This window comes from Ammospiza nelsoni, chromosome 32 (genome assembly GCF_027579445.1).
Source record: "Ammospiza nelsoni isolate bAmmNel1 chromosome 32, bAmmNel1.pri, whole genome shotgun sequence".
In the NCBI taxonomy this organism is placed as follows: Eukaryota; Metazoa; Chordata; class Aves; order Passeriformes; family Passerellidae; genus Ammospiza; species Ammospiza nelsoni.
In genome coordinates, this window is record NC_080664.1 from 188,179 (window position 1) to 213,028 (window position 24,850).

The window sequence follows — 24,850 nt, forward strand, 5'->3', positions numbered from 1 at the left end:
AAAATAAATTTAAGTTTTAGGGATATATGCAATATGGAATAGAAATGTATTCATAAAAACAAATGTATAAATGGACAGTGTACTTTAATATACATTATTAAATAGAAATGTGAATATTAATATGAAAAAAATATTTTTAAAAATATTTAATTTTTTTTTTAAAGAAATTGTTGGGGTTTTGTTTTGTTTTATCCTATTAGATTAGAGGCAGAAGTTTTTTTTTCCTCTTCCCGGTTGTTTTGGGGCATTTATTTCAGAGCAGTTTTCGGCGGGGGTCGCCCCTGTTGTTTTTTGCCGTCTTCGCTGCCCGCAGCCCCGAGGCGCGCTGCGCCCCCGGCTGGGGCGGGCGGCAGTGCTGCCGCCTTGTGGGCAGAGCGCGGTACTGCAGCCCTGCGCCGAGAGGCCGCCACCTTGGGAGTGGCGCGTCGCGGATGTCGCGGACTTTTAATTGACCTTCTCAACAGGGCGGCGAAAAGGGCGGGGAAGTGGAGGACCGGGGTGGGTGTCACTGGACTGCCTGCATGGAATACCGACCCCGGCGCGGCCCCGGTGGTATTTTCTGTGGCGTTTCAAGTGTACCCGACACATGCTGTGGTCTCAGCGGCGCCGCGGGCGGGCGTATTTCGGCGGGTTTGTGACAGGCATGTGGGGAAACGCCTCGCTGTGCCGGGGTCCCCTGACAGCCGCTTTCCCGCCCTGAGGGAGCCGAGCCGGGCCGAATTGTTCCGAAGAGCCGAAGAGCCGAGTGTGGGCGAAAACAGCCGAGTTTCCCCGAAGAGCCGAGTATGGGCGAAAACAGCCGAGTTTCACCGAAGAGTCGAGTGTGGCCGACAACAGCCGACTTGAGCCGAAGAGCCCAGTGCGGCCGAAAACAGCCGAGATGAGCCGAAGAGACGAGTGTGGCCGAGTGTAACAGATAGCCGAGTGTAGCCGGCATTGGCCGCATTTAGACAAAGAGCCGAATATGACCGACTTTAGCCCAACCGGGCCGAGTTCAGCCGAAGAGCCGGAAAAGCCGAATTTAGACGAAAAGCCGAACCGAAACGATTTTAGACCTAAGCCGAACCAAGCCTAATTTAGCCGAGTTTATTTAAACAGAACCGAACGACGCCGCATCGCTCTGCGCGCAGACGGTGCGCCGGTGCAGACGGCAGGGGCGGTGTATAAAGTGAGTATGAAATATCAACTATATATAAGAAGGAACAAAAAGCTCTGAGTCATGTGCAGCAGTAGAAAATTTCAGGCTCCCAGGGAATAAATAGTTTTCTTTCAATCGTTATAGTTTTGGGGTTTTTTTTACTCCCAGGTAGCCTGAAAGTTACTACTGCTGCTTTTTTATTCTAAAGCTAGAAAGGCAAACCAAGATTAGAAATACAAGAAAAAGAAAGGGAAAGGGAAAAAAAAAGGAAAAAAAAAAAAAAAAAAAAAAAAAAAAAAAAAAAAAAAAGGAAAGAAAGCAGGAGAGCAGAAGGGAAGGGAAAGGGGTGAAAAACAGAGTTAAAAAAAGAAAAAGAGTTGGAGGGAAAAAGAGAGGGCATCCGGGAGGAGCGGTGCTGCCTCAGGTCCTTCCCCGCCCTGGGGCGAAGGACCCGTTTGATGCCCGGGAGGGACTGCAGCTCCCGGTGGCGGGGGACGGAGCCGTGGCTGTCAGCACGAGACTACAATTCCCGGCAGGCCCTGCTGCCGGCGCGGCGTGTGACGCAACGGCTGACGCGGCACATGAGTGGCTGCCAGCCCGAGACTCCAACTCCCGGCAGGCCCTGCTGCCGGCGCGGCCTGTGACGCAGCGGCCGACGCTGCCCGGCATTTTTCTCTAAATCGGCAGTAAATACAGCTGAGTTAAATTAGCTTGGTTTTCTTCCTTCTTTTGTAACTGAACTGTTTTTATTAAAAATCCTATTTGAATATGTAGAAAAAGTGGGGATGTCCTGTAATATATCCTAGCTTTTCTTGTTTCCAGGGTGCTCAGAAAACATGCGTCCCTTAGAGTCCCACAGAAACGTTCTCAGTGCGCTCTCTATCAAGGTATGTATTTACAAATAAGTGATCCCTTTAGATATTTGCCTGTGTACCTTTTCCTGTAATTGAGAGCTTGCGTTCTGTGGGTTTTACGATAAACCTGTAAAACATGTAAGAATGGTTTTGCAAGTCTGAATCGTTGAAGGCAGCAATAAGTGGATTTAGAGCCTGTTCTTGAGCAGACAAAGGGAAAAAGTGTGACTTTGATGCTGGACTTGTCATTTTTCATTTGACTTATCTTGAATGATTTAGGAATAGAGAGAACTAGAAAAAGAGAGAAATAGAATTGGTTATTGAGCCCTCCTCAAATGCTCACCATGATTCAGTGTAGAGCCAAAGGGAAGGGTGATGGAACAGAGCTCTGTGCTTTGGAAGGAAATAAATTTAAACCTGACCTCCACACAGAGTCTCACTAACTTCTGTTGTTTTAAAATACAAAATACGTTTAGGAAGTGTTGGAAGTTAGTGTTTTGGGAAAGAAACGGCAATTCCACAGAACATTCCATTGAACAGAGGCTCTGGGAACGATTCATGTTGTAACTGCTGTCACTGCAATCAGTTGGTGGCTCAGCCTTGAAATGTGCACTTGCCCTTCTATAAAGCACGGTTTTGTTTGCCTTTCAGTGCTATGAGTCTTGAGAAATTGGAGAAGAGCCCAAGAGAAATTTTTCATCCCTTGATATAAAAGGTAGGAAGTGACTTTTTTTGGTTTGGTTCTTTTTCTTTATTATTTTCTGGAAATAAAAGTAATTAAGTATAGGTACTACTGGTTTGTTTCTTCCAGTAGCAGGTGATAATAATAGTAGTAGTACTAGTAAAAATAATAATAGAAATAATAATAATAGTAATGTAATACTACTTAAACTGTCTTTATCCATTGGACTGGCCATTTCAAATCAAAACTTCTAAACAGAAATCAAACCATCATCCTCGTAGAATCTTTCACAGCAGCGGGCTAAAGATCCTGGTTTTGTTGACAGGATTTATTGGTTCTGGAAGAACAAGAGGGAAGTAGAAGCCTAACTACTTCTAGCTCACAGACCCGTCCAGTGAACAGAGCTTTGTGTTTTGGTGGGCTTGTGATGACTTTGAAATCAATTGCTCATTCCAGTAAAAAAAATTCATGTTTTTTTGCACGTGACAGCAGAAATAACTGTAGGCACCAACTGAATAATAATAGATCACCAGTTTAAGTTGAAAATTCATGCCATACTATCAAAATTTAAAGGTAAATTATTATGTATTAGGTGATGGTATAAAGTGTATGTTCTAATGTGTAATGCAAAGATACATACGTACCTGAAAGTCCTTAGAGGAAACAAATTTTTATGTCTGCTGTTTGATTGTTTACCATACGATATTCGGTTTTATTTCCCAGGGATCAGTGAATTTTAACTTTGGAGTCCTCTGTGCTAAGGATGCTCAGCTTACAGGTGATGAAATGTTCAGTAATGGTGAGTTTTTCACCTTCTCTTTAATTGCTATGCTGATCTGAATAAGAAAAAAAACAAAAGCAAGAGGAAAAAAAAGGATGGTTTATTATTTTTTACGCTGTTTTGTTTGTTTCCTCAGTATTTGCTGCAGCTCTGCTTACCCAAGCTTTGGGTTCCTTCTGTCCCACTGGGAGTTGCCCAATTTGGTTGCATCTGGTGAAATTCCCCCTGAGACCTTACAGAACTAGCTCAAACTACGTGAGAGCCATTTGCAGTTCTCTCCAGACACCTGGAGAATGGGCGACGTTTCTGAGGATCCGGCGAGCGCGCTTCTATCCAAACTCAGTCTGTGAAATTCCTGGGGAAAACCCTTCTGTGTCCTGAAGGGTTCAAACTCTGGTGAGGATCCAGTTATCAGGTGCTCACCTGGACGGTTCCAGCTCCCAAAGGTAGCACTTGTACTCTTGCCCTGTAGTTTACATCTATTGTATTTTTGTTATTTTGCAAGATTTTTTGTCTTTGCAAAATATTGTGCGTTTCACTCTTTGGAACCTCTCAGATGGTTCTTTGGTGCAGCACCACCCCATGGGACACTTGGCTGCTGTCCTGAAGGGGTTGGTCGCTAGAATTGTAAATCCTGGAGAGTTTATAAGTCTTCTGTCCCCAGGGAGGTATCATGCTTTGTTTACTTTTGTTCTGTTGGTTAGGCGCTGCTTCTCGTTGCAAGTATGAATTTCAAACTGCCCTGTTCTTTTTTTAACTGTTTTCCTGGTTCTCTCCGTCCGGCAGGGAAAGACTCTCGTATCCTTGTCGTCGGGCTCGGTGCTGTCCAAGAAGATGCAGAGACTAAAAAAATCATAAGAAGCAAAATATGACTGCAGGGAAAAGAAGCTGGAGAGAACAGAAGGTGATATTGTTATCCTTACCCTGTATTAGAAACATCCGCTGTGCTTTGATGCTGGCAGCTGCCAGGGGCTTGTTAGCTCTTTGTAGGCAGGTGTAGGTGTTCACTTGTAGGTTTTTTCTCTGGACAAGGCAATTCAAACTTTGCTAAGCTTATATTTGCAGATTAGTCTCTAGCACAGTCCAGCATGACATTTTTGAATGTTGTAAAAATACCATGTTACTTGGAAATTGCTAATGATGAGAAGCTTTAGGGGAAATTAAGATTTCAGGGTTGGAAGATGTGAGAAGAATTTTGAGGGGATGTTAGACTGAAGTAAAGCACACTTGAAGCTGGACTGGCACGCTGGCAGGTCCCCTATTAAACAGTGGTGCTGAGGTTAGCCTGGGGGTTGCCCATTGTTTCTGTAGAAATCAATGTTTCCTGGTCTTCAGAGGTAAGCTGCTTTGAAAAGCTGGAAGGTGCAGCATGCTGACAATCCCCGTGCTTTGGATTAAAAGTAGATTTCAGAAGGGTCCTAAGCTTCTGTCTTTTCCTAGAAGTCGATGTAGTCCTGTCAGGGAGTTTTTAATTCTGTGTTGCCATGTCATCGATCAGGGCCCTGTTGTACTAATCTTCATACAAGTACAAAACAAAAAATCAGACCCTGTCCCGACCACTTAGAGCCCAGAAGACGATTTCCTCGGGCTGCCAATTTTGTGCCATCGGTACTCACCACAGATGGGAGCTGGGGATTGTTGCAGCTGTTGGGAACAAACCGCTTCTCGTCACACAGAAATGGAATTGGGACGACGCCTCGGCCAGCCCCTCTCTGCCATCGTCTCCTGAATCTGCCACAGAGCAGTTCCAGTCCATTCGGGCACGTGTAATCCAGCTCCTGATGATCTGAGCGCACGGAGCAGCGCTCAGCTGCTTTGGGGGGCTCAGGGAAGGCAGAGTGTGCATTGTCATCTTCCTGAACCTACAGACGAATCCAAGTGAGAATCCACAGCATGGAAATCAGTCGCATATATGCTAAATAAAACTTGCAGATTTTTTTAAGAATTGTTGTTGTTTGTTCTTTGTTGTGCTTCACTGCTTAGAAAACCTCCCATTAAAATCAGTTCAAATCATCAATTGAACCTTTGTTTGCAGACCCTCAGTGAGCAGAATTTGTTGCAGACTCAGTGCACGCTGTGCTGGCCTCCTGGGAGTGTGAGGAGCTCATGTGTGCTACTTTTTGCTTTAGGACGCTCTAAGGTATTTATTCCTTTTGGGATACATGATGAGAATTCCCAAGAGCAGTAGTTATAAGGTATGACATCGGGAAAAAGCCTGTGTGGTTGGAATATTGTTGCTGTCAAAATTAATTTTTTCTTAGCCAGTAGTTAGCTTTTTGCTTTATTTTTGTGGTATCAGTATTTTATTGTTTAAAAAATTCCTTCAAAATAACTTCAGTGGCTGGCCATCAGTATCATGTTCAGATTTGCCTATTTGCTTGTAGCTAAAATGTTCACATCTTGTTTATCATTCTATTTAAGAAACTGCTGCCCAGCCAACTAATAACTGAATATCCATCTGTCTAGGACACGGGGAGAGGATTTAGGTAATGTCTTTGTTTCCAGAAAAAAGTTCCAGTGTAGTTTCTAAATAGAGGAGAAGGGGGTGAAGACTTGGGGCTCTGATGCCATTGGGGCACCCCAAGGTCCCCAGGAGAAGGGGCCCCACTGCGGTGCAGGAGCAGGTGTGTTCTCATGTAATATTGAACAAATTATAAATATAAATATGAAAATTATAAACATGAAAATATTTTTAAAATACTTAAATAAAGCGGATTTTCTTTATTGGTCAATAGGCAGGGTTTTGATTGTAAAAATTATAAATACAAATAATATAAAGGTAGAAATCTAAGTTTAGAAATATATAGTAAATACATACAGATAAATATAAAAATTAAAAATATAAGAAAAAATTAGTTGTAGCAGTAGATATTATACATAATTTAAATAATAATTTAAATATATTTTAAAATTTTATATATATATCATTATTAATGTAATACATCCAAAGAAACGATAAAATATGAATGTATAATTATACAAAGTATCAATAAAAAACATTTCAATATCCTTTAAAAGAAGGGGTTTTTCATTTATTTGGTTAGAGACGGGGTTTTTATTTGGAATAATGAAAGTATTATAGAAGTATAAAACTAAATATAGAAATATACAGTCAATATAGAAAGATATTTGTAAAAACACGAACGAACGACGCCTCCTTCGGCCGAATGGAACGAGCTCAGCCGAACCAAGGCGAGACCGGCGGAACCTGACGGCCTCGAGCGAACCGAGGCCAGGCTTGCGAGGCTGCCTGAACGGAGCCGAGCTCAGCCGAACCGAGCCCGCTGCTCTCGTGCGCGCTAATTAGCGCGAGTGCGGTCACAGCCCAATGAGCTCCTGTGCCACCCCGCGCTCCCGGTCGTGTCCGTGCGATGGCCGGGCCGCCCGCGGGACGCGGCAGCAGGAGAGCCCCGAGCCGGGCGAGTTTAACGTGAGGCGGCGCCGCTTGCCCGCCGTCAGGGAGCCGAGCCGAGGCGAGCTCAGCCGAACGCGGAGAGAGCGGCTCCGAGTTCGGCCGAAGCGAGCCGAGGCGCGCCGAGCGCAGAGAGCGGCTCCGAGTTCGACCGAAGCGAGCCGAGGCGCGCCGAGCGCAGAGAGCGGCTCCGAGTTCGGCCGAAGCGAGCCGAGGCGCGCCGAGGGCACAGAGCGGCTCCGAGTTCGACCGAAGCGAGCCGAGGCGCGCCGAGCGCAGAGAGCGGCTCCGAGTTCGGCCGAAGCGAGCCGAGCCGCGCCGAGGGCACAGAGCGGCTCCGAGTTCGGCCGAAGCGAGCCGAGGCGCGCCGAGCGCAGAGAGCGGCTCCGAGTTCGGCCGAAGCGAGCCGAGGCGCGCCGAGCGCACAGAGCGGCTCCGAGTTCGGCCGAAGCGAGCCGAGCCGCGCCGAACGCGCATAGAGCGGCTCCGAGTTCGGCCGAAGCGAGCCGAGCCGTGCCGAAGGGTCGAGTCCAGCCGAATGCAGATGACAATGGCCGAGTTTAGCCGATTAGAGCCGAGTTTAGCCGAGCAGCTGTGAGCCTTGCACGCTTGAGGTGAGCGTGCATCGTTGCCGGCCTGGGATTGAGTGAAATGCACTAAGGAAACCAGCTCTGGGGAGGGAGGCAGGGAAATCCTCTCTTAACGTTTACCAATTCTTTCGTCAAACTCGTCACGGCAGGACAGCGTGAAGACTGAAAGTGTAAGAAGATGTGGAGAGAAACAGAGAATCTGGCAGGAGCATCGAACACACAAGTGCACGAATTTTGCTTTTTGCTTGGATGTAAACTCAGAAGTTGTAAGGAATTTGGGAAGGAGAAGGGACATTTCAGAAGGAGAAGAAGGAGAAGAAGTTGTTACAGTCTTGGGAAAAGCTTTTGTTCTAGCTAATAAAAGAAGTTAGTTTAAATTAAATAAAAAAAAAAAGTAGTTTCTTTTTTCTTCACTATTATATTCTTTGGTAGTATATGGTGTGTTGTTTTATTTCTTGGTGTTATTAGCTCTGTGTAAATTGATTTTTGAGTCAAGCTAACTTTGCATGGGTTGTTTTGTATTTGAGGTAGGATCAATTTCAATAGGCTTCTTTCATAGACTTCTGATAGGTATTAGTGGAATTTTGGTTTTGTTTACTGTATGCATAAACATAGAGCTTTGGTAGCGCCAGCTGGGCTGCTGGAGTTTTGGGTGTGAATTTAATAGATGGCTTTTGTTAAACACAGAATAATTATGTAAGGTAACAGCAAATTACCCAATTACCCAATTGATCTAGCTATGTAACCTTACCACAAAGTTTTATATCTTACCAGTTTTCTGTTCTTCTGCTCCAAGTAGTTGTTGCAAAAAAGAAAGCACTGTTACTTTTCTGAAAAGTTTTCTTCTATAACAAGCCCTTTACTGCCCTTGAATGTGAGTCAGAGGAGCCAAACAGCTGCAGCTGCTCTGAGGGGTTGGTGGGATTTGCCCCCTCCCTTTTCCTGGGTGGCATGGGAACGAGAGGCGGGCACAATCAGGGGTATATTAACCCCAGCCGTGGCTGAGGGGCTTCATTCCCTCTCTGGGATGTGCTGGGGTAAGAGCTCTCCTCTCATTTCAGTGAAGAGGCTTTTTAAGCCCATCTCAGCTTCTTTTCAGCAGGTGTTTCTGGGCATCTAAAGCACAGAGGCTCGGAAGATTCTGTGAAGAAAACAGCATGGAATACAGGGAGTATTTAGGTTTGTGGTTTTGGGTTTTGTGTTTAGGAGTGGTAAGGTGCTTTTGTAGTTTTTAGTTTCGCTCTGGTTTTTTTTTTTTTTTGGTAGGATTTCTTTTGGTGGAATTTTTGGGTGTTTTTGTTTTCTTTTTGGGGTTTTTGGTAGATTTTTGTTGGTTTTTTGAATTTTTTGATGTTTTCTGTGGTTTATTTGTGTCTGTGGGGAGTTAGGTGTTTTGGGTTTTATTGTGTTTGTGGGCTTTTGTTTGTTTTTTTTTCCTTGTTTGTTTTTGGGATTGTTTTTGGGTTTTTTATTATTTTTTTTTAATTGAGAAGTACAACTCCCTGAAATTCCAAGCTGTGTCAAGCACAATATTTCCCTCAGCAGATTTATCATATCAAAAGAGGGATCTGCCCAGTGTCCAAGATGATGTTTGAGATTGAGGCTTCAGGTGAGTTGAGGATTGTGACTGAGAGAGGGAGGGTGATCAGGTATCCAGTTAGGAGTTCTTGGGAGGGGGTTTGCAGGCAGCAGGGTGAGAAAGGGTGTTTATTTGTTTATTTGAGGGCCCCCCCACACAAGGCTGTTCAGAAGCCTAGCAGAGGCATTCCCATGTCTTAGAGCACACAAGGTGATCCACTGCACTCACAGGAGTGCCATTTAACTTTGCCTTTCTCTAACCCAGGTGCCACTCCTAATGAAGGCCACAGCCTTGGAATCAGGATGAAGCTGGAGCCTGAAGGAGCCAGGCACACTCAGGAGAGGGCAAGTAGCTGCCTTGCAGGGATTTGGCCCACATAACTCTGGACTCACACTTTGGTTTTCGTTTTCTTTATTGCAGCTGACCGAGAGGCTCACAGGCCATCACAGAGCCCTCCAAGGCAGACTCATTTCAGGTGCAATGTGGATTCCCATCATCCAAAAGATAAGTCGGGGGCCTTGGCCTGGAGATGGTGGAGTAGCAGGTTGGGAGTTGTTGGGGCAGATTTGAAAATTGGCAGTGGGGAAAGCAATCTTCTCCAAGGGCCTCTTAGGACAGCTAAAGGGAGAGGCTCTACTTTTGATGGCAGCTTTCAGGCGGGCAGTGCAGAACAGCTCTGGTCTGTGTTGTGTTGTCCAGTGTTCTGTGTTCCCTAGTGTGTCTTTGGGTCCCTTTTCCCTTCTCCCCTCGAGGCCCTCACCACAAGCATGATGTGTCGTGTTTCATGTCCCCCTGTTTGTCACGTTCTGTGTCACGGGTGCGTGCCCATGTTTGTGCCAGAGCTGTTCTGCCCTGCCGCATGGCCTGCTGCAGTAGGACAAGCCTGGGGAGTGGGAATTTGTAATGAGGGCTGTACTTGGGCTCTAGATGCTGTTCCTAGATTGACATAAGGTGTTTGCAGCTTGTGAGTTACCCTGGTGGTGTTTGACATATGTTCTAACTTTCTTTCAGGTGCAGATGCATTCCATGTGTTGCAGGGGGTCAGGGTTAGGAGGTGCCGGGCCTTCTTAGGAGCGTGGTGAGTAGCAGAGTGGTGGGGTTTTGGCCGATGCGGTGCCAAGATCAGGCACTGATGTTTGGTTCTCTTTAATCTAGCTGTCTGAGAGACACCAGCCCGGTGCCAGCAGGACCTTCCCAGCTGACGAGGTGGCCTTTCTTTGCACCTGACACAGACTGGCATCCCCAGATGTCTGAGAGATAAGTAGAGGGCTGTGACCCACAGTGGGGATGAAGGCATGGTGCTGGTTTGGGAATTACTGGGAGGGGTTTTTGAGCCCAGTTTGGAGGGGGGGGTGTTCATTAAATGGCTCATTAGGCCCCGTAAAAGCCAAGTCTCACTTTTGATCACAGTGCTTAGGTGTGCAGGGCAGAGCAGTCCCGGTGTGTCTCGTGTCACTTGTCTGTTGTCCCTTGTGTGTTGTTTGTGTATCTCCTGTCCTTTACCTTAGGCCTTTGAGGGCCGTGTCAGTACCCCTGGCATCATTGTTAGCATCTGTGATCTCTGCATTCCCTGGTCTGGCACCCGGGCCACAGAACTTTTGACTCGGGAGCTCAGACAGGCATCAGACTCTCTTCTCTCTTGGAAGCATCCAGTCAGGTGTCTTGTCAGGTCTTCTTCTGAGCTGTATGGACAGCTGTGCCCCACCTGGATCCATTATGGTGGATTAGGACTTGCAATAATATGAGGTTAGGTGCAGCATTCTGACCGTAGGATTCCTAGGCATCCCTCTTTGCTGTCCTTGGAATAAATCATTCAGTTATCATCTTCTTCCTCCAGGGTTCTCTGTGCCTCATCAGCTGACCATCGGTCTCAGCTCGGTCATCTCCTTTTGCATTCTCTCAGTCCTTGCAGCCATTTTCCTTGCCAAGAGATTTCTGTCTGTGTCTTGTGCCCATTGTTTGTCACGTCCTGTCCTGTGTCACGGGTGTCAGCACACATTTGGGACGGGGCTGCTCTGCCCTGCCGCATAGCCTGGTGCGATAGGAGAAGTCTTGGAGCCTTGGAATGTGTAATGTGGGGTGTAGTTGGACTCTAGATGGGATTTGTAGATGGACACATCATATCTGGAGCTCTTCAGTTATCCTGCAACAGTGTGACTCTTGTCCTAACTTTTTTTTTAGATTGAGATGGATTAAATCTGTGCCAGAGGGCCCCATCCCGGGTGAGGGGATTCCCCCGAGCAGGTGAGGCCCCATTTGTCTCTGCAGCAGAAGTGTTTGTGGTGACTGTGTTACAGCTCTGTTCTTTGTCTTTCTTTTTAGGAAGTCAATCTAGATGCCAGCAGTCAAGGTATGCAGTGGAGAGAAGTGGTTGTTATTACTCAGCTCTCAAGAACAACAATTTTTCAGCAGATTCATCGTGTCACAAGAGGGATCTGCCCAGTGTCAAGGTTGATGTTTGAGATTGAGGCTTCAGGTGAGTTGAGGATTGTGACTGGGAGAGGGAGGGTGATCAGGTATCCAGTTTAGGAGTTCTTGGGAGGGGGTTTGCAGGCAGCAGGGTGAGAAAGGGTGTTTATTTATTTATTTGAGGATCCCCGACACAAGGTTGTTCAGAAGCCTAGCAGAGGCATTGCCGTGTCTCAGAGCACACAAGGTGATCCACTGCACTCACAGGAGTGCCATTTAACTTTGCCTTTCTCTAACCCAGGTGCCACTCCTAATGAAGGCCACAGCCTTGGAATCAGGATGAAGCTGGAGCCTGAAGGAGCCAGGCACACTCAGGAGAGGGCAAGTAGCTGCCTTGCAGGGATTTGGCCCACATAACTCTGGACTCACACTTTGGTTTTCGTTTTCTTTATTGCAGCTGACCGAGAGGCTCACAGGCCATCACAGAGCCCTCCAAGGCAGACTCATTTCAGGTGCAATGTGGATTCCCATCATCCAAAAGATAAGTCGGGGGCCTTGGCCTGGAGATGGTGGAGTAGCAGGTTGGGAGTTGTTGGGGCAGATTTGAAAATTGGCAGTGGGGAAAGCAATCTTCTCCAAGGGCCTCTTAGGACAGCTAAAGGGAGAGGCTCTACTTTTGATGGCAGCTTTCAGGCGGGCAGTGCAGAACAGCTCTGGTCTGTGTTGTGTTGTCCAGTGTTCTGTGTTCCCTAGTGTGTCTTTGGGTCCCTTTTCCCTTCTCCCCTCGAGGCCCTCACCACAAGCATGATGTGTCGTGTTTCATGTCCCCCTGTTTGTCACGTTCTGTGTCACGGGTGCGTGCCCATGTTTGTGCCAGAGCTGTTCTGCCCTGCCGCATGGCCTGCTGCAGTAGGACAAGCCTGGGGAGTGGGAATTTGTAATGAGGGCTGTACTTGGGCTCTAGATGCTGTTCCTAGATTGACATAAGGTGTTTGCAGCTTGTGAGTTACCCTGGTGGTGTTTGACATATGTTCTAACTTTCTTTCAGGTGCAGATGCATTCCATGTGTTGCAGGGGGTCAGGGTTAGGAGGTGCCGGGCCTTCTTAGGAGCGTGGTGAGTAGCAGAGTGGTGGGGTTTTGGCCGATGCGGTGCCAAGATCAGGCACTGATGTTTGGTTCTCTTTAATCTAGCTGTCTGAGAGACACCAGCCCGGTGCCAGCAGGACCTTCCCAGCTGACGAGGTGGCCTTTCTTTGCACCTGACACAGACTGGCATCCCCAGATGTCTGAGAGATAAGTAGAGGGCTGTGACCCACAGTGGGGATGAAGGCATGGTGCTGGTTTGGGAATTACTGGGAGGGGTTTTTGAGCCCAGTTTGGAGGGGGGGGTGTTCATTAAATGGCTCATTAGGCCCCGTAAAAGCCAAGTCTCACTTTTGATCACAGTGCTTAGGTGTGCAGGGCAGAGCAGTCCCGGTGTGTCTCGTGTCACTTGTCTGTTGTCCCTTGTGTGTTGTTTGTGTATCTCCTGTCCTTTACCTTAGGCCTTTGAGGGCCGTGTCAGTACCCCTGGCATCATTGTTAGCATCTGTGATCTCTGCATTCCCTGGTCTGGCACCCGGGCCACAGAACTTTTGACTCGGGAGCTCAGACAGGCATCAGACTCTCTTCTCTCTTGGAAGCATCCAGTCAGGTGTCTTGTCAGGTCTTCTTCTGAGCTGTATGGACAGCTGTGCCCCACCTGGATCCATTATGGTGGATTAGGACTTGCAATAATATGAGGTTAGGTGCAGCATTCTGACCGTAGGATTCCTAGGCATCCCTCTTTGCTGTCCTTGGAATAAATCATTCAGTTATCATCTTCTTCCTCCAGGGTTCTCTGTGCCTCATCAGCTGACCATCGGTCTCAGCTCGGTCATCTCCTTTTGCATTCTCTCAGTCCTTGCAGCCATTTTCCTTGCCAAGAGATTTCTGTCTGTGTCTTGTGCCCATTGTTTGTCACGTCCTGTCCTGTGTCACGGGTGTCAGCACACATTTGGGACGGGGCTGCTCTGCCCTGCCGCATAGCCTGGTGCGATAGGAGAAGTCTTGGAGCCTTGGAATGTGTAATGTGGGGTGTAGTTGGACTCTAGATGGGATTTGTAGATGGACACATCATATCTGGAGCTCTTCAGTTATCCTGCAACAGTGTGACTCTTGTCCTAACTTTTTTTTTAGATTGAGATGGATTAAATCTGTGCCAGAGGGCCCCATCCCGGGTGAGGGGATTCCCCCGAGCAGGTGAGGCCCCATTTGTCTCTGCAGCAGAAGTGTTTGTGGTGACTGTGTTACAGCTCTGTTCTTTGTCTTTCTTTTTAGGAAGTCAATCTAGATGCCAGCAGTCAAGGTATGCAGTGGAGAGAAGTGGTTGTTATTACTCAGCTCTCAAGAACAACAATTTTTCAGCAGATTCATCGTGTCACAAGAGGGATCTGCCCAGTGTCAAGGTTGATGTTTGAGATTGAGGCTTCAGGTGAGTTGAGGATTGTGACTGGGAGAGGGAGGGTGATCAGGTATCCAGTTTAGGAGTTCTTGGGAGGGGGTTTGCAGGCAGCAGGGTGAGAAAGGGTGTTTATTTATTTATTTGAGGATCCCCGACACAAGGTTGTTCAGAAGCCTAGCAGAGGCATTGCCGTGTCTCAGAGCACACAAGGTGATCCACTGCACTCACAGGAGTGCCATTTAACTTTGCCTTTCTCTAACCCAGGTGCCACTCCTAATGAAGGCCACAGCCTTGGAATCAGGATGAAGCTGGAGCCTGAAGGAGCCAGGCACACTCAGGAGAGGGCAAGTAGCTGCCTTGCAGGGATTTGGCCCACATAACTCTGGACTCACACTTTGGTTTTCGTTTTCTTTATTGCAGCTGACCGAGAGGCTCACAGGCCATCACAGAGCCCTCCGAGGCAGGCTCCTTTCAGGTGCAGCGTGGATTCATATCACCCATCATCTAAAAGATAAGTCGGGGGCCTTGGCCTGGAGATGGTGGAGTAGCAGGTTGGGAGTTGTTGGGGCAGATTCAAAAATGAGCAAAGGATAAAGCAATCTTCTGCAAGGGCCTCTTAGGACAGCTAAAGGGAGAGGCTCTACTTTTGATGGCAGCTTTTAGGTGGGCAGTGCAGAACAGCTCTGGTCTGTGTCCTGTTGTCCGGTGTGGTGTGTTCCCTAGTGTGTCTTTGGGGTCCCTTTTGCCTTTTCCCCTCGAGGCCCTCACCACAAGCATGATGTGTCGTGTTTCATGTCCCCCTGTTTGTCACGTTCTGTGTCACGGGTGTCTGCAGGTATTTGTGCCGGAGCTGTTCTGCCCTGCCGCATGGCCTGCTGCAGTAGGACAAACCATGGGGAGTGGGAGTTTGTAATGAGGGCTGTACTTGGGCTCTAGATGCTGTTCCTAGATTGACATAAGGTGTTTGCAGCTTGTGAGTTATCCTGGTGGTGTTTGACATATGTTCTAACTTTCTTTCAGGTGCAGATGCATTCCATGTGTTGCAGGGGGTCAGGGTTAGGAGGTGCCGGGCCTTCTTAGGAGCGTGGTGAGTAGCAGAGTGGTGGGGTTTTGGCCGATGCGGTGCCAAGATCAGGCACTGATGTTTGGTTCTCTTTAATCTAGCTGTCTGAGAGACACCAGCCCGGTGCCAGCAGGACCTTCCCAGCTGACGAGGTGGCCTTTCTTTGCACCTGACACAGACTGGCATCCCCAGATGTCTGAGAGATAAGTAGAGGGCTGTGACCCACAGTGGGGATGAAGGCATGGTGCTGGTTTGGGAATTACTGGGAGGGGTTTTTGAGTCCAGTTTGGAGGGGGGGGTGTTCATTAAATGGCTCGTTAGGCCCCATAAAAGCCAAGTCTCACTTTTGATCACAGTGCTTAGGTGTGCAGGGCAGAGCAGTCCCGGTGTGCATCGTGTCACTTTCTGTTGTGCATTGTGTGTTGTTTGTGTATCTCCTGTCTTTTAGCTTAGGCCTTTGAGGGCCGTGTCAGTACCCCTGGCATCATTGTTAGCATCTGTAATCTCTGCATTCCCTGGTCTGGCACCCGGGTAACAGAACTTTTGACTCGGGAGCTCAGACAGGCATCAGGCTCTCTTCTCTCTTGGAAGCATCAGTTCAGGTGTCTTGTCAGGTCTTCTTCTGAGCTGTATGGACAGCTGTGCCCCACCTGGATCCATTATGGTGGATTAGGACTTGCAATAATATGAGGTTAGGTGCAGCATTCTGACCGTAGGATTCCTAGGCATCCCTCTTTGCTGTCCTTGGAATAAATCATTCAGTTATCATCTTCTTCCTCCAGGGTTCTCTGTGCCTCATCAGCTCACCATCGGTCTCAGCTCGGTCATCTCCTTTTGCATTCTCTCAGTCCTTGCAGCCATTTTCCTTGCCAAGAGATTTCTGTCTGTGTCTTGTGCCCATTGTTTGTCACGTCCTGTCCTGTGTCACGGGTGTCAGCACGCATTTGGGACGGGGCTGCTCTGCCCTGCCGCATAGCCTGGTGCGATAGGAGAAGTCTTGGAGCCTTGGAATGTGTAATGTGGGGTGTAGTTGGACTCTAGATGGGATTTGTAGATGGACACAGGACATCTGGAGCTCATCAGTTATCCTGCAACAGTGTGACTCTTGTCCTAACTTTTTTTTCACATTCAGATGGATTAAATCTGTGCCAGAGGGCCCCATCCCGGGTGAGGGGATTCCCCCGAGCAGGTGAGGCCCCATTTGTCTCTGCAGCAGAAGTGTGTATGGTGACTGTGTTACAGCACTGTTCTTTGTCTTTGTTTTTATGAAGTAACTCTGGATATCAGCAGCCAAGGTGAGCAGTGGAGAGAAGTGGTTGTTATTGCTCAGCTCTCAAGCACAACAATTTTTCAGCAGATTCATCGTGTCACAAGAGGGATCTTCCCAGTGTCAAGGATGATGTTTGAGATTGAGGCTTCAGGTGAGTTGAGGGTTGTGACTGGGAGCGGGAGGGTTAGCAGATATCCAGTTTAGGAGTTCTTGGGAGGGGGTTTGCAGGCAGCAGGGTGAGAAAGGGTGTCTATTTGTTTATTTGGCCCCCCCACCCAAGGCTGTTCAGAAGCCTAGCAGAGGCATTCCCATGTCTTAGAGCACACAAGGTGATCCACTGCACTCACAGGAATGCCATTTAACTTTGCCTTTCTCTAACCCAGGTGCCACTCCTAATGAAGGCCACAGCCTTGGAATCAGGATGAAGCTGGAGCCTGAAGGAGCCAGGCACACTCAGGAGAGGGCAAGTAGCTGCCTTGCAGGGATTTGGCCCACATAACTCTGGACTCACACTTTGGTTTTCGTTTTCTTTATTGCAGCTGACCGAGAGGCTCACAGGCCATCACAGAGCCCTCCGAGGCAGGCTCCTTTCAGGTGCAGCGTGGATTCATATCACCCATCATCTAAAAGATAAGTCGGGGGCCTTGGCCTGGAGATGGTGGAGTAGCAGGTTGGGAGTTGTTGGGGCAGATTCAAAAATGAGCAAAGGATAAAGCAATCTTCTGCAAGGGCCTCTTAGGACAGCTAAAGGGAGAGGCTCTACTTTTGATGGCAGCTTTTAGGTGGGCAGTGCAGAACAGCTCTGGTCTGTGTCCTGTTGTCCGGTGTGGTGTGTTCCCTAGTGTGTCTTTGGGGTCCCTTTTGCCTTTTCCCCTCGAGGCCCTCACCACAAGCATGATGTGTCGTGTTTCATGTCCCCCTGTTTGTCACGTTCTGTGTCACGGGTGTCTGCAGGTATTTGTGCCGGAGCTGTTCTGCCCTGCCGCATGGCCTGCTGCAGTAGGACAAACCATGGGGAGTGGGAGTTTGTAATGAGGGCTGTACTTGGGCTCTAGATGCTGTTCCTAGATTGACATAAGGTGTTTGCAGCTTGTGAGTTACCCTGGTGGTGTTTGACATATGTTCTAACTTTCTTTCAGGTGCAGATGCATTCCATGTGTTGCAGGGGGTCAGGGTTAGGAGGTGCCGGGCCTTCTTAGGAGCGTGGTGAGTAGCAGAGTGGTGGGGTTTTGGCCGATGCGGTGCCAAGATCAGGCACTGATGTTTGGTTCTCTTTAATCTAGCTGTCTGAGAGACACCAGCCCGGTGCCAGCAGGACCTTCCCAGCTGACGAGGTGGCCTTTCTTTGCACCTGACACAGACTGGCATCCCCAGATGTCTGAGAGATAAGTAGAGGGCTGTGACCCACAGTGGGGATGAAGGCATGGTGCTGGTTTGGGAATTACTGGGAGGGGTTTTTGAGTCCAGTTTGGAGGGGGGGGTGTTCATTAAATGGCTCGTTAGGCCCCATAAAAGCCAAGTCTCACTTTTGATCACAGTGCTTAGGTGTGCAGGGCAGAGCAGTCCCGGTGTGCATCGTGTCACTTTCTGTTGTGCATTGTGTGTTGTTTGTGTATCTCCTGTCTTTTAGCTTAGGCCTTTGAGGGCCGTGTCAGTACCCCTGGCATCATTGTTAGCATCTGTAATCTCTGCATTCCCTGGTCTGGCACCCGGGCCACAGAACTTTTGACTCGGGAGCTCAGACAGGCATCAGGCTCTCTTCTCTCTTGGAAGCATCAGTTCAGGTGTCTTGTCAGGTCTTCTTCTGAGCTGTATGGACAGCTGTGCCCCACCTGGATCCATTATGGTGGATTAGGACTTGCAATAATATGAGGTTAGGTGCAGCATTCTGACCGTAGGATTCCTAGGCATCCCTCTTTGCTGTCCTTGGAATAAATCATTCAGTTATCATCTTCTTCCTCCAGGGTTCTCTGTGCCTCATCAGCTCACCATCGGTCTCAGCTCGGTCATCTCCTTTTGCATTCTCTCAGTCCTTGCAGCCATTTTCCTTGCCAAGAGATTTCTGTCTGTGTCTTGTGCCCATTGTTTGTCACGTCCTGTCCTGTGTCACGGGTGTCAGCACGCATTTGGGACGGGGCTGCTCTGCCCTGCCGCATAGCCTGGTGCGATAGGAGAAGTCTTGGAGCCTTGGAATGTGTAATGTGGGGTGTAGTTGGACTCTAGATGGGATTTGTAGATGGACACAGGACATCTGGAGCTCATCAGTTATCCTGCAACAGTGTGACTCTTGTCCTAACTTTTTTTTCACATTCAGATGGATTAAATCTGTGCCAGAGGGCCCCATCCCGGGTGAGGGGATTCCCCCGAGCAGGTGAGGCCCCATTTGTCTCTGCAGCAGAAGTGTGTATGGTGACTGTGTTACAGCACTGTTCTTTGTCTTTGTTTTTATGAAGTAACTCTGGATATCAGCAGCCAAGGTGAGCAGTGGAGAGAAGTGGTTGTTATTGCTCAGCTCTCAAGCACAACAATTTTTCAGCAGATTCATCGTGTCACAAGAGGGATCTTCCCAGTGTCAAGGATGATGTTTGAGATTGAGGCTTCAGGTGAGTTGAGGGTTGTGACTGGGAGCGGGAGGGTTAGCAGATATCCAGTTTAGGAGTTCTTGGGAGGGGGTTTGCAGGCAGCAGGGTGAGAAAGGGTGTCTATTTGTTTATTTGGCCCCCCCACCCAAGGCTGTTCAGAAGCCTAGCAGAGGCATTCCCATGTCTTAGAGCACACAAGGTGATCCACTGCACTCACAGGAGTGCCATTTAACTTTGCCTTTCTCTAACCCAGGTGCCACTCCTAATGAAGGCCACAGCCTTGGAATCAGGATGAAGCTGGAGCCTGAAGGAGCCAGGCACACTCAGGAGAGGGCAAGTAGCTGCCTTGCAGGGATTTGGCCCACATAACTCTGGACTCACACTTTGGTTTTCGTTTTCTTTATTGCAGCTGACCGAGAGGCTCACAGGCCATCACAGAGCCCTCCGAGGCAGGCTCCTTTCAGGTGCAGCGTGGATTCATATCACCCATCATCTAAAAGATAAGTCGGGGGCCTTGGCCTGGAGATGGTGGAGTAGCAGGTTGGGAGTTGTTGGGGCAGATTCAAAAATGAGCAAAGGATAAAGCAATCTTCTGCAAGGGCCTCTTAGGACAGCTAAAGGGAGAGGCTCTACTTTTGATGGCAGCTTTTAGGTGGGCAGTGCAGAACAGCTCTGGTCTGTGTCCTGTTGTCCGGTGTGGTGTGTTCCCTAGTGTGTCTTTGGGGTCCCTTTTGCCTTTTCCCCTCGAGGCCCTCACCACAAGCATGATGTGTCGTGTTTCATGTCCCCCTGTTTGTCACGTTCTGTGTCACGGGTGTCTGCAGGTATTTGTGCCGGAGCTGTTCTGCCCTGCCGCATGGCCTGCTGCAGTAGGACAAACCATGGGGAGTGGGAGTTTGTAATGAGGGCTGTACTTGGGCTCTAGATGCTGTTCCTAGATTGACATAAGGTGTTTGCAGCTTGTGAGTTACCCTGGTGGTGTTTGACATATGTTCTAACTTTCTTTCAGGTGCAGATGCATTCCATGTGTTGCAGGGGGTCAGGGTTAGGAGGTGCCGGGCCTTCTTAGGAGCGTGGTGAGTAGCAGAGTGGTGGGGTTTTGGCCGATGCGGTGCCAAGATCAGGCACTGATGTTTGGTTCTCTTTAATCTAGCTGTCTGAGAGACACCAGCCCGGTGCCAGCAGGACCTTCCCAGCTGACGAGGTGGCCTTTCTTTGCACCTGACACAGACTGGCATCCCCAGATGTCTGAGAGATAAGTAGAGGGCTGTGACCCACAGTGGGGATGAAGGCATGGTGCTGGTTTGGGAATTACTGGGAGGGGTTTTTGAGTCCAGTTTGGAGGGGGGGGTGTTCATTAAATGGCTCATTAGGCCCCGTAAAAGCCAAGTCTCACTTTTGATCACAGTGCTTAGGTGTGCAGGGCAGAGCAGTCCCGGTGTGTCTCGTGTCACTTGTCTGTTGTCCCTTGTGTGTTGTTTGTGTATCTCCTGTCCTTTACCTTAGGCCTTTGAGGGCCGTGTCAGTACCCCTGGCATCATTGTTAGCATCTGTGATCTCTGCATTCCCTGGTCTGGCACCCGGGCCACAGAACTTTTGACTCGGGAGCTCAGACAGGCATCAGACTCTCTTCTCTCTTTGGAAGCATCCAGTCAGGTGTCTTGTCAGGTCTTCTTCTGAGCTGTATGGACAGCTGTGCCCCACCTGGATCCATTATGGTGGATTAGGACTTGCAATAATATGAGGTTAGGTGCAGCATTCTGACCGTAGGATTCCTAGGCATCCCTCTTTGCTGTCCTTGGAATAAATCATTCAGTTATCATCTTCTTCCTCCAGGGTTCTCTGTGCCTCATCAGCTGACCATCGGTCTCAGCTCGGTCATCTCCTTTTGCATTCTCTCAGTCCTTGCAGCCATTTTCCTTGCCAAGAGATTTCTGTCTGTGTCTTGTGCCCATTGTTTGTCACGTCCTGTCCTGTGTCACGGGTGTCAGCACACATTTGGGACGGGGCTGCTCTGCCCTGCCGCATAGCCTGGTGCGATAGGAGAAGTCTTGGAGCCTTGGAATGTGTAATGTGGGGTGTAGTTGGACTCTAGATGGGATTTGTAGATGGACACATCATATCTGGAGCTCTTCAGTTATCCTGCAACAGTGTGACTCTTGTCCTAACTTTTTTTTTAGATTGAGATGGATTAAATCTGTGCCAGAGGGCCCCATCCCGGGTGAGGGGATTCCCCCGAGCAGGTGAGGCCCCATTTGTCTCTGCAGCAGAAGTGTTTGTGGTGACTGTGTTACAGCTCTGTTCTTTGTCTTTCTTTTTAGGAAGTCAATCTAGATGCCAGCAGTCAAGGTATGCAGTGGAGAGAAGTGGTTGTTATTACTCAGCTCTCAAGAACAACAATTTTTCAGCAGATTCATCGTGTCACAAGAGGGATCTGCCCAGTGTCAAGGTTGATGTTTGAGATTGAGGCTTCAGGTGAGTTGAGGATTGTGACTGGGAGAGGGAGGGTGATCAGGTATCCAGTTTAGGAGTTCTTGGGAGGGGGTTTGCAGGCAGCAGGGTGAGAAAGGGTGTTTATTTATTTATTTGAGGATCCCCGACACAAGGTTGTTCAGAAGCCTAGCAGAGGCATTGCCGTGTCTCAGAGCACACAAGGTGATCCACTGCACTCACAGGAATGCCATTTAACTTTGCCTTTCTCTAACCCAGGTGCCACTCCTAATGAAGGCCACAGCCTTGGAATCAGGATGAAGCTGGAGCCTGAAGGAGCCAGGCACACTCAGGAGAGGGCAAGTAGCTGCCTTGCAGGGATTTGGCCCACATAACTCTGGACTCATACTTTGGTTTTCGTTTTCTTTATTGCAGCTGACCGAGAGGCTCACAGGCCATCACAGAGCCCTCCGAGGCAGGCTCCTTTCAGGTGCAGCGTGGATTCATATCACCCATCATCTAAAAGATAAGTCGGGGGCCTTGGCCTGGAGATGGTGGAGTAGCAGGTTGGGAGTTGTTGGGGCAGATTCAAAAATGAGCAAAGGATAAAGCAATCTTCTGCAAGGGCCTCTTAGGACAGCTAAAGGGAGAGGCTCTACTTTTGATGGCAGCTTTTAGGTGGGCAGTGCAGAACAGCTCTGGTCTGTGTCCTGTTGTCCGGTGTGGTGTGTTCCCTAGTGTGTCTTTGGGGTCCCTTTTGCCTTTTCCCCTCGAGGCCCTCACCACAAGCATGATGTGTCGTGTTTCATGTCCCCCTGTTTGTCACGTTCTGTGTCACGGGTGTCTGCAGGTATTTGTGCCGGAGCTGTTCTGCCCTGCCGCATGGCCTGCTGCAGTAGGACAAACCATGGGGAGTGGGAGTTTGTAATGAGGGCTGTACTTGGGCTCTAGATGCTGTTCCTAGATTGACATAAGGTGTTTGCAGCTTGTGAGTTACCCTGGTGGTGTTTGACATATGTTCTAACTTTCTTTCAGGTGCAGATGCATTCCATGTGTTGCAGGGGGTCAGGGTTAGGAGGTGCCGGGCCTTCTTAGGAGCGTGGTGAGTAGCAGAGTGGTGGGGTTTTGGCCGATGCGGTGCCAAGATCAGGCACTGATGTTTGGTTCTCTTTAATCTAGCTGTCTGAGAGACACCAGCCCGGTGCCAGCAGGACCTTCCCAGCTGACGAGGTGGCCTTTCTTTGCACCTGACACAGACTGGCATCCCCAGATGTCTGAGAGATAAGTAGAGGGCTGTGACCCACAGTGGGGATGAAGGCATGGTGCTGGTTTGGGAATTACTGGGAGGGGTTTTTGAGTCCAGTTTGGAGGGGGGGGTGTTCATTAAATGGCTCATTAGGCCCCGTAAAAGCCAAGTCTCACTTTTGATCACAGTGCTTAGGTGTGCAGGGCAGAGCAGTCCCGGTGTGTCTCGTGTCACTTGTCTGTTGTCCCTTGTGTGTTGTTTGTGTATCTCCTGTCCTTTACCTTAGGCCTTTGAGGGCCGTGTCAGTACCCCTGGCATCATTGTTAGCATCTGTGATCTCTGCATTCCCTGGTCTGGCACCCGGGCCACAGAACTTTTGACTCGGGAGCTCAGACAGGCATCAGACTCTCTTCTCTCTTTGGAAGCATCCAGTCAGGTGTCTTGTCAGGTCTTCTTCTGAGCTGTATGGACAGCTGTGCCCCACCTGGATCCATTATGGTGGATTAGGACTTGCAATAATATGAGGTTAGGTGCAGCATTCTGACCGTAGGATTCCTAGGCATCCCTCTTTGCTGTCCTTGGAATAAATCATTCAGTTATCATCTTCTTCCTCCAGGGTTCTCTGTGCCTCATCAGCTCACCATCGGTCTCAGCTCGGTCATCTCCTTTTGCATTCTCTCAGTCCTTGCAGCCATTTTCCTTGCCAAGAGATTTCTGTCTGTGTCTTGTGCCCATTGTTTGTCACGTCCTGTCCTGTGTCACGGGTGTCAGCACACATTTGGGACGGGGCTGCTCTGCCCTGCCGCATAGCCTGGTGCGATAGGAGAAGTCTTGGAGCCTTGGAATGTGTAATGTGGGGTGTAGTTGGACTCTAGATGGGATTTGTAGATGGACACATCATATCTGGAGCTCTTCAGTTATCCTGCAACAGTGTGACTCTTGTCCTAACTTTTTTTTTAGATTGAGATGGATTAAATCTGTGCCAGAGGGCCCCATCCCGGGTGAGGGGATTCCCCCGAGCAGGTGAGGCCCCATTTGTCTCTGCAGCAGAAGTGTTTGTGGTGACTGTGTTACAGCTCTGTTCTTTGTCTTTCTTTTTAGGAAGTCAATCTAGATGCCAGCAGTCAAGGTATGCAGTGGAGAGAAGTGGTTGTTATTACTCAGCTCTCAAGAACAACAATTTTTCAGCAGATTCATCGTGTCACAAGAGGGATCTGCCCAGTGTCAAGGTTGATGTTTGAGATTGAGGCTTCAGGTGAGTTGAGGATTGTGACTGGGAGAGGGAGGGTGATCAGGTATCCAGTTTAGGAGTTCTTGGGAGGGGGTTTGCAGGCAGCAGGGTGAGAAAGGGTGTTTATTTATTTATTTGAGGATCCCCGACACAAGGTTGTTCAGAAGCCTAGCAGAGGCATTGCCGTGTCTCAGAGCACACAAGGTGATCCACTGCACTCACAGGAATGCCATTTAACTTTGCCTTTCTCTAACCCAGGTGCCACTCCTAATGAAGGCCACAGCCTTGGAATCAGGATGAAGCTGGAGCCTGAAGGAGCCAGGCACACTCAGGAGAGGGCAAGTAGCTGCCTTGCAGGGATTTGGCCCACATAACTCTGGACTCATACTTTGGTTTTCGTTTTCTTTATTGCAGCTGACCGAGAGGCTCACAGGCCATCACAGAGCCCTCCGAGGCAGGCTCCTTTCAGGTGCAGCGTGGATTCATATCACCCATCATCTAAAAGATAAGTCGGGGGCCTTGGCCTGGAGATGGTGGAGTAGCAGGTTGGGAGTTGTTGGGGCAGATTCAAAAATGAGCAAAGGATAAAGCAATCTTCTGCAAGGGCCTCTTAGGACAGCTAAAGGGAGAGGCTCTACTTTTGATGGCAGCTTTTAGGTGGGCAGTGCAGAACAGCTCTGGTCTGTGTCCTGTTGTCCGGTGTGGTGTGTTCCCTAGTGTGTCTTTGGGGTCCCTTTTGCCTTTTCCCCTCGAGGCCCTCACCACAAGCATGATGTGTCGTGTTTCATGTCCCCCTGTTTGTCACGTTCTGTGTCACGGGTGTCTGCAGGTATTTGTGCCGGAGCTGTTCTGCCCTGCCGCATGGCCTGCTGCAGTAGGACAAACCATGGGGAGTGGGAGTTTGTAATGAGGGCTGTACTTGGGCTCTAGATGCTGTTCCTAGATTGACATAAGGTGTTTGCAGCTTGTGAGTTACCCTGGTGGTGTTTGACATATGTTCTAACTTTCTTTCAGGTGCAGATGCATTCCATGTGTTGCAGGGGGTCAGGGTTAGGAGGTGCCGGGCCTTCTTAGGAGCGTGGTGAGTAGCAGAGTGGTGG

At 48.9% G+C, this 24,850-nt stretch overlaps 1 long non-coding RNA gene across 2 annotated transcripts; it reads left to right on the plus strand.

Annotated features, from left to right (window-relative positions):
- The first annotated feature begins 786 nt into the window (after positions 1 to 786).
- LOC132085851 (uncharacterized) lies at positions 787 to 5,353 on the plus strand. Of its 2 annotated transcripts, XR_009420287.1 has the most exons (7): positions 787 to 1,168; positions 1,961 to 2,025; positions 2,644 to 2,707; positions 3,398 to 3,473; positions 3,592 to 3,901; positions 4,242 to 4,359; positions 5,132 to 5,353. It is a non-coding gene; the product is annotated as an uncharacterized LOC132085851 (long non-coding RNA). The 2 variants fall into 2 exon arrangements; XR_009420286.1 differs by lacking the exon at positions 787 to 1,168 and having other exon boundaries at positions 1,808 to 2,025.
- Positions 5,354 to 24,850: the final 19,497 nt, after the last annotated feature.